The following is an 8,874-nucleotide window of genomic DNA, read 5'->3' as shown; positions in this document are numbered from 1 at the left end:
GGAAGTCCGAATCTGTGAATCTCTTTCCAACTATTTCCGCATTGCATTTTACAGACGGTCTCTGCGCCCCCGTACGCACTCGTCTCACAGCCCGCTGCACATAGAGCCCAATGTTACTTGTCCTGTTCGGAGAACGACCCGTTTTGATCAAATGAAGGTTGTAGCTTGTTGTCTGCATCACTGCGATTACAGAGAGGTGTCGTTTGTGTTTTTAGCGAAAGTGTTATTGATCCAGAAAGTCCGAATCTGTGAATCTCTTTCCAACTTTACCTCTCTCCATGCTCTTCATGTTTCAGTCTGATAACATAAGTCATATAGTCAACTCTTCAAACAGTGTTCATCCACAACACAGAGCTAAATCCTTCTGGAGACCAAAGTGCTACATTAACATGATGTGATTTAGTCAGAGGGGCTAAGACTGACAACAGAGTCAAAACAGATCAGGTTATATGTTGATAATGATGACAGTAACAGTCTGACTTTCTTCATCCCTATTTCCTAGAGCTCCAGAGGCCACTCTGAGGGGTGACAGACAGACATGGTAGAAGTACAAAAAGCCACTTCATCTGGTTTGTGCTGGACATGAAAGTGGCCTTTATTAGGGGGTATAGGTGGACCAGCAAGTGGCAGAACTCTTATACACTATACTAATACTATTATTTACAACGCCAATGCCAGTTTATTTACAACGAAATGCCAGTTAAAGTGTCTCCCCTGATTCTCTGCAGCTGCTCACTTCCATCCCTCCCTCGCAGACACGTTTGCTGCTGTTTTTTTACTTTTTAAAATTGTTTTTACCATTATCGTAATGGACCTTCTTAGCGTTCAGAATCAGTTGGATTTACGTCGATGGCGTAAATATATGAGGAGTTACGGTCAAATTAGCTTTGCATCCAGTTTGCATTTTACTTTGTCGCTTCGTACTAAAAAGGTTAAATCGGCTGATTCTTGACAAACCGACCATAGATTTGCTGCTTAAACAACTAACTTCTCGCCTGAAAACAGCGCTTGGCTGTGCCTCTTTGGTGTTGAATGTACGGATCCAGAAAGTCTCGTAAATAAATAAGTCCTTGTCGGCTGAATCAATAGTGCTCGTATGACGTCATCATGATGCGAGAATCTTGGTGATCTGGAATTACTCTCTCCCTATAAAACTAATATCGCTCAATGAGGAAAGGAGCTGCTTTTTGTCTGGTGGTAGTGGCCAACTAGTTCAGTGAACATTCTCTTTGGCAGAGTGGTGACGGTTGGCCTCTCCACCAGCAGCGCACGACCAGAAAAATATGTAAACACTGGGCACCGGAGAAAGTTTTAGTTAGTATGTTTCTTCTTCTTCTTCTTTTTATTTTTATTTTATTTTATTTATTTTTTTGGTCGACGCGTACGCAAGGTAATGCCGGGAGACGCTCACCGAGTGTGCCCCCCCTCCCCCCACTCCCTCCCCATCCCCTTCCACCCCAGGGCCAACGGCGAGGGCTAGGTGAAAAACTTGAGGGTCATTTGGACCCCAGGGGACGAGGCCAGGAGCTCGGTGATAAACGTGGGTCATTTTGACCCCAGGGACAACGGCGAGGGCTCTGTGAAAAACTCGAGGGTCATTTTGAGCGCAGGGGACGATGCCGAGGGCTCGCTCAAACTCGAGGGTCATTTTGACCTCAGGGGACGAGGCCAGGAGATCGGTGATAAACGCAGGTCATTTTGACCCCCGGGGACGACGGCGAAGGCTCTGTGAAAAACTCAAAGGTCATTTTGAGCCCAGGGGACGACGGCGAGCGCTCTGTGATAAACGCGGGTCATTTTGACCCCAGGGGACGAGGCCGAGCACTCGCTCAAACGCCCGAGAAGGACCTGGGGCTGCGGGTCGCGCTCGACGTGACCGAGGGACTGACGGGCGCAACGTCACGAGCGACAATTTCTTCACCTCCTACAAACTCGGACGGCGGCTCCTGCTCCGGGGCAACACCGTGGTGGGCACGGTCAGAAAAAAACAGGCTGCAGCTCCCGGCCGAGCTACTCGCGACCCGGCGGAGAGCCGTGCCGTCGTCGAGGTTCGCCTTCGCGCCGGACGCCACGCTCGTCTCCTACCTGCCCAAGAAGGGCCGGAACGTGCTGCTCCTGAGCACGCCGCACAGCGACCGCCCAGACGCCAAGCCCGTCGTCGTCCTCGACTACAACCGCAACAAGGGCGGCGTGGACAACCTCGACAAGGTGACCGGGACGTACAGCTGCCGGAGGATGACCGCGCCCTGGCCCCTGGTCGTCTTCCACAACGTCCTCGACGTGTCCGCCTACAACGCCTTCGTCGTGTGGCGGGAGCTCAACCCCGGCTGGCTGCCCGGCAAGCGGAACAAGAGGAGGGTGTTTCTCGAGCGGCTGGGAAGGTCCCTCGTGGCTCCGTTCATGGAGAGACGGGAGCGTCCGCCCCGCACGGCGTCCGCCGCCGTCTTGAAAGCCGTGCGGGATGGCGGGGCGGCCGGGCTGGCGGGCGACGGGCCCGAGGACGCCGCGCTCGCTGCCACGCTCGCCGCCGCGCTGCGCGGGGCTGCGAGAAAGCGGAAGAGGTGTCAGATCTGCCAGCCCAAAAATGACTGCAAAACCTACACCGTGTGCAACAGGTGCAACAAGTACATCTGCAAGGGCTGCACCTGGCGTACTGCCCGACGTGTGCGAAATGACCTAGCTGAATATATTATACACGATGTATTCACATCTGCGTAATCCCGCGGTCGGCCTAGTTGGTGCGCTCACGCTGATCGAAGGCTCTTGAGCAAAGACACGTGACGTCGTTTGTACATGTCCAGATTGTAAAGCCCTCTGAGGCGTTTAAATAATAATAATATGTATTTGTTATTCTGAGCTATTCAAAATAAACTGAATTGATTCAAATTGAAATGAGGTGTCACGCGGTGTTATTTGCGAATAAAGACACTATGAAAGGGGTGTACTTTTACGCTGTATTTATCCACAATTTATTCACATCTGCGTAATCCCGCGGTCAGCCTCGTTGGTGCGCTCGCGCTGATCGAAGGCTCTTTAGCCAAAACGCGTGACGTCATTTCGTACGTGTCTAGATTGTAAAGCCCTCTGAGGCGTTTACAAAAAAAAAAGAAAATAATAATAATGTGTATTTGTTCCTCTGAGCTATTCAAAATAAACCGCATTGATTCAAATTGAAATGAGGTGTCACGCGTTGTTATGTGCGAATAAGGACACTTTGAAAGGGGTGTACTTATACGCTGTATTTATACACAAATTATTCACATCTGCGTAATCCCGCGGTCGGCCTCGTCGGTGCGCTCGCGCTGATCTAAGGCTCTTTAGCAAAGACAGATTGACCCCGCAGGACACGGGGTGTGCGAGGAATGAGTGAGGACAACACTAGGGTTAAGAGCATAAAAATGAGTAAATGCAGCTTACGGGCAGTATAGTGATGAAAGCTTCAGGTATTCATGAAAACGTCATACAATTTGTAGTTCCGATGTTCTGAGACACTTTCTTGATGGAGAAGTAAAAAAAAAAGAATTCTTTAAGAAAATCTAGTTTTCAACTCTGTTCAGTCTGAAACGCCGTTTAAGAGCATAAAAATGAGTAACTGCAGCTTACGGGCAGTATCGTGATGAAAGCTTCAGGTATTCATGAAAACGTCATACAATTTGTAGTTACGATGTTCTGAGACACTTTCTTGATGGAAAAGTAAAAAAAAAAAAAAAAAAAGAATTCTTTAAGAAAATCTAGTTTTCAACTCTGTTCAGTCTGAAACGCCGTTTAAGAGCATAAAAATGAGTAACTGCAGCTTACGGGCAGTATCGTGATGAAAGCTTCAGGTATTCATGAAAACGTCATACAATTTGTAGTTACGATGTTCTGAGACACTTTCTTGATGGAAAAGTAAAAAAAAAAAAAAAAAAAAGAATTCTTTAAGAAAATCTAGTTTTCAACTCTATTCAGTCTGAAACGCCGTTTAAGAGCATAAAAATGGGTAAATGCAGCTTACGGGCAGTATTATGATGAAACCTTCAGGTATTCATGAAAACGTCATACAATTTGTAGTTCCGATGTTCTGAGACACTTTCTTGATGGAAAAGTAAAAAAAAGAATTCCCTATGAAAATCTAGTTTTCAACTGTTCAGTCTGAAACGTCGTATTAGAGCATAAAATGAGTAAATGCAGCTTACTGGCAGTATAGTGATGAAAGCTTCAGGTATTCATGAAAACGTTATACAATTTGTAGTTCCGATGTTCTGAGACACTTTCTTGAAGAAGTAAAAAAAACTGAATTCTTTCATAGTGTCCTTATTCGCACATAACAACTTGTGACACCTCATTTCAATTTGAATCAATTCAGTTTATTTTGAATAGCTCAGAATAACAAATACACATTATTATTATTATTTTCTTTTTTTTTGTAAACGCCTTAGAGAGCTTTACAATCTGGACACGTACGAAATGACGTCACGCGTCTTGGCTAAAGAGCCTTCGATCAGCGCGAGCGCACCAACGAAGCCGATCGCGGGATTACGCAGATGTGAATAAATTGTGTATAAATACAGCGTATAAGTACATCCCTTTCATAGAACGAGAAGCGCGGGGCGGGTCGAACGGCTGGAACGCGATGCCGTCCAGGCCGATCGAATGGGCTCTGGCCGCGACCGTGCCGGCCTGGGACGATTCCGCTCTCGCTCGAGAAGCCAGGCGACGGGTGATGTTTCCGCAGAGGGCGGACCAAGCGCCGCCGCCGCTGCTGAGAGCGTCGAGAGTCGCGTCCGACAGCGTCGATCGAGGGACGGACTGCGACCGGGACCGGGACCGGGCCTTTGACGATTCCGCGTTTGCGCGAGGTGCGGGCCGCCGCCGCCGCCGCGACCGAATCCGAACGTCGGTTTGCCCGTTTGGCGGGCGAGCCGGGCTCCATGGATCGAAAGAGCTCGCGGGGGAGCTCGAACGCTACGTCAGTTGTCTGCGTATCGAACCGTGATCCTGTGGCGGACACATTTGTGCGCGCGTGTGTTTGTGTGTGTGTGTGTGTGTGTGTGTGTGTGTGTGTGTGTGTGTGTGTGTGTGTGTGTGTGTGTGTGTGTGTGTGTGTTCTCTGTCGTTGCTTGTAACACTGGTGATGACTAAATAAATGTAAAAAGAAAAACAAAAAAAAACAATACAATGCAACTGTCTTGTCATGTCTTTATTTGTATCGTTTATTTATTTATTACATTTAGCATACGGGATGACTTGTAATACAACGTAAAACTCGGGTCATTCTGACCCCGGGGACGACGGCGAGGCCGGGAGCTCGGCTATAAACGAGGGTCATTCTGACCCCGGGGAGGAGGCCGGGAGCTCAGCGATATACGCGGGTCAGTCTGACCCCGTGGGACGAGGCCGGGAGCTCGGCGATATACGCGGGTCAGTCTGACCCCGGGGGACGACGGCGAGGGGAGGGCTCGCGATAAACGCGGGTCATTCTGACCCTAAGGACGAGGGCCGGGAGCTTGGCAATATACACGGGTCATTCTGACCCCGGGGACAGGGGCCGGCGCTCAAACTCGAGGGTCGAACAGACCCCAAGGCGACGGCGAAGGCTCGGTGGAAAGACGCGGGTCGTTTTGACCCGAGGACGACGGGCTTTAGGGATTCATACGTACATGCATGCATGCTTGCATATGTACACACTGGTAGTGGGTCATTTTGTGACCCTGAGACCGCAATACAAACAAATAAATAAACACTCGAACGTGGGTGTTTTTGACCCAGAAGGCAACAGGAGGGTTAAGAAAATCTAGTTTTCAACTCTGTTCTGTCTGAAACGCCGTTTAACAGCATAAAAATGAGTACATTTCGCTTACGGGCAGTATAGTGATGAAAGCTTCAGGTATTCATGAAAACGTCATACAATTTGTAGTTCCGTTGTTCTGAGACACTTTCTTGAAGGAGAATTAAAACAAATGAATTCTCTAAGAAAATCTAGTTTTCAACTCTGTTGAGTCTGAAATGCCATTTGAGAGCATTAAAATGAGTAAATGCAGCTTACGGGCAGTATAGTGATGAAACCTTCAGGTATTCATGAAAACGTTATACAATTTGTAGTTCGAATGTTCTGAGACACTTTCTTGATGAAGTAAAAAAAAAAAGAATTCTTTAAGAAAATCTAGTTTTCAACTCTGTTCAGTCTGAAACGCCGTTTAAGAGCATAAAAATGGGTAAATGCAGCTTACGGGCAGTATAGTGATGAAAGCTTCAGGTATTCATGAAAACGTCATACAAATGTTCCCTTGCCAGTTCCGATGTTCTGAGACACTTTCTTGATGGAAACGTAAAAAAAAAATGAATTCTTTAAGAAAATCTAGTTTTCAACTCTGTTCAGTCTGAAACGCCGTTTAAGAGCATAAAAATGAGTAAATGCAGCTTACTAGCAGTATAGTGATGAAAGCTTCAGGTATTCATGAAAACGTCATACAATTTGTAGTTCCGATGTGCTGAGACACTTTCTTGATGGAGAAGTAAAAAAAAGGAATTCTTTTAGAAAATCTAGATTTCAACTCTGTTCAGTCTGAAACGCCGTTTAAGAGCATAAAAATGAGTAAATGCAGCTTACTGGCAGTATAGTGATGAAAGCTTCAGGTATTCATGAAAACGTCATACAATTTCTAGTTCCGATGTTCTGAGACACTTTCTTGATGGAATAGTAAAAAAAAAAAGGAATTCTTTAAGAAAATCTAGTTTTCAACTCTGTTCAGTCTGAAACGCCGTTTAAGAGCATAAAAATGAGTAAATGCAGCTTACGGGCAGTATAGTGATGAAACCTTCAGGTATTCATAAAAACGTCATACAATTTGTAGTTCCGATTTTCTGAGACACTTTCTTGATGGAGAAGTAAAAAAAAAAACTGAATTCTCAAATACAGCGAATAAGTACACCCGTTTCATAGTGTCCTTATTCGCACATAACAACTTGTGACACCTCATTTCAATTTGAATCAATTCAGTTTATTTTGAATAGCTGAGAATAACAAATACACATTATTATTATTATTTTCTCTTTTTTTGTAAACGCCTTAGAGAGATTTACAATCTGGACACGTACGAAATGACGTCACGCGTCTTGGCTAAAGAGCCTTCGATCAGCGCGAGCGCACCAACGAAGCCGATCGCGGGATTACGCAGATGTGAATAAATTGTGTATAAATACAGCGTATAAGTACATCCCTTTCATAGAACGAGAAGCGCGGGGCGGGTCGAACGGCTGGAACGCGATCCCGTCCAGGCCGATCGAATGGGCTCTGGCCGCGACCGTGCCGGCCTGGGACGATTCCGCTCCCGCTCGAGAAGCCAGGCGACGGGTGATGTTTCTGCAGAGGGCGGATCAAGCGCCGCCGCCGCTGCTGAGAGCGTGGAGAGTCGCGTCCGACAGCGTCGATCGAGGGAGGGACTGCGACCGGGACCGGGACCGGGCCTTTGACGATTCCGCGTTTGCGCGAGGTGCGGGCCGCCGCCGCCGCCGCCGCCGCCGCCGCGACCGAATCCGAACGTCGGTTTGCCCGTTTGGCGGGCGAGCCGGGCTCGGTGGATCGAAAGAGCTCGCGGGGGAGCTCGAACGCTACGTCAGTTGTCTGCGTTTCGAACCGTGATCCTGTGGCGGACACATTTGTGCGCGCGCGTGTGTGTGTGTGTGTGTGTGTGTGTGTGTGTGTGTGTGTGTGTGTGTGTGTGTGTGTGTGTGTGTGTGTGTGTGTGTGTGTGTGTGTGTTCTCTGTCGTTGCTTGTAACACTGGTGATGACTAAATAAATGTAAAAAAAAATAAAAAAAACAATACAATGCAACTGTCTTGTCATGTCTTTATTTGTATCGTTTATTTATTTATTTATTACATTTAGCATACGGGTTGACTTGTAATACAACGTAAAACTCGGGTCGTTACGACACGAGGACGAGGCCGAGAGCTCGCGGGTCATTCTGACCCCGGGGACGACGGCAAGGCCGGGAGCTCGGCTATAAACGAGGGTCATTCAGACCCCGGGGACGGGGGTCGGGAGCTCGACGATAAACGCGGGTCATTCTGACTCCAGGGACGGGGCCTGGAGTTCGGCGATAAACGCGGGTCATTCTGACCCCGGGGAGGAGGCCGGGAGCTCAGCGATATACGCGGGTCAGTCTGACCCCGGGGGACGAGGCCGGGAGCTCGGCGATATACGCGGGTCAGTCTGACCCCGGGGGACGACGGCGAGGGGAGGGCTCGCGATAAACGCGGGTCATTCTGACCCTAAGGACGAGGGCCGGGAGCTCGGCAATATACGCGGGTCATTCTGACCCCGGGGACAGGGGCCGGCGCTCAAACTCGAGGGTCGAACAGACCCCAAGGCGACGGCGAAGGCTCGGTGGAAAGACGCGGGTCGTTTTGACCCGAGGACGACGGGCTTTAGGGATTCATACGTACATGCATGCATGCTTGCATATGTACACACTGGTAGTGGGTCATTTTGTGACCCTGAGACCGCAATACAAACAAATAAATAAACACTCGAACGTGGGTGTTTTTGACCCAGAAGGCAACAGGAGGGTTAAGAAAATCTAGTTTTCAACTCTGTTCTGTCTGAAACGCCGTTTAACAGCATAAAAATGAGTACATTTCGCTTACGGGCAGTATAGTGATGAAAGCCTCAGGTATTTATGAAAACGTCATACAATTTGTAGTTCCAATGTTCTGAGACACTTTCTTGATGGAGAAGTAAAACAAATGAATTCTTTAAGAAAATCTAGTTTTCAACTCTGTTCAGTCTGAAACGCCGTTTAAGAGCATAAAAATGAGTAACTGCAGCTTACGTGCAGTATAGTGATGAAAGCTTCAGGTATTCATGAAAACGTCATACAATTTGTAGCTCC

At 47.9% G+C, this 8,874-nt stretch overlaps 1 pseudogene; it reads left to right on the top strand.

The window, feature by feature from the left end:
• Positions 1–1,393: 1,393 nt before the first annotated feature.
• On the top strand, positions 1,394–2,675 carry LOC137794321 (piggyBac transposable element-derived protein 4-like; annotated as a pseudogene).
• The last annotated feature ends 6,199 nt before the right edge of the window (positions 2,676–8,874 follow it).

Source organism: Clinocottus analis, unplaced genomic scaffold (genome assembly GCF_023055335.1).
Source record: "Clinocottus analis isolate CAN_PGR_092001 unplaced genomic scaffold, fCliAna1.0.p SCAF_24, whole genome shotgun sequence".
NCBI lineage: Eukaryota > Metazoa > Chordata > Actinopteri > Perciformes > Cottidae > Clinocottus > Clinocottus analis.
The sequence above is the reverse complement of the archived record's forward strand: the minus strand, read 5'-3'. Positions and strand labels throughout refer to the sequence as shown.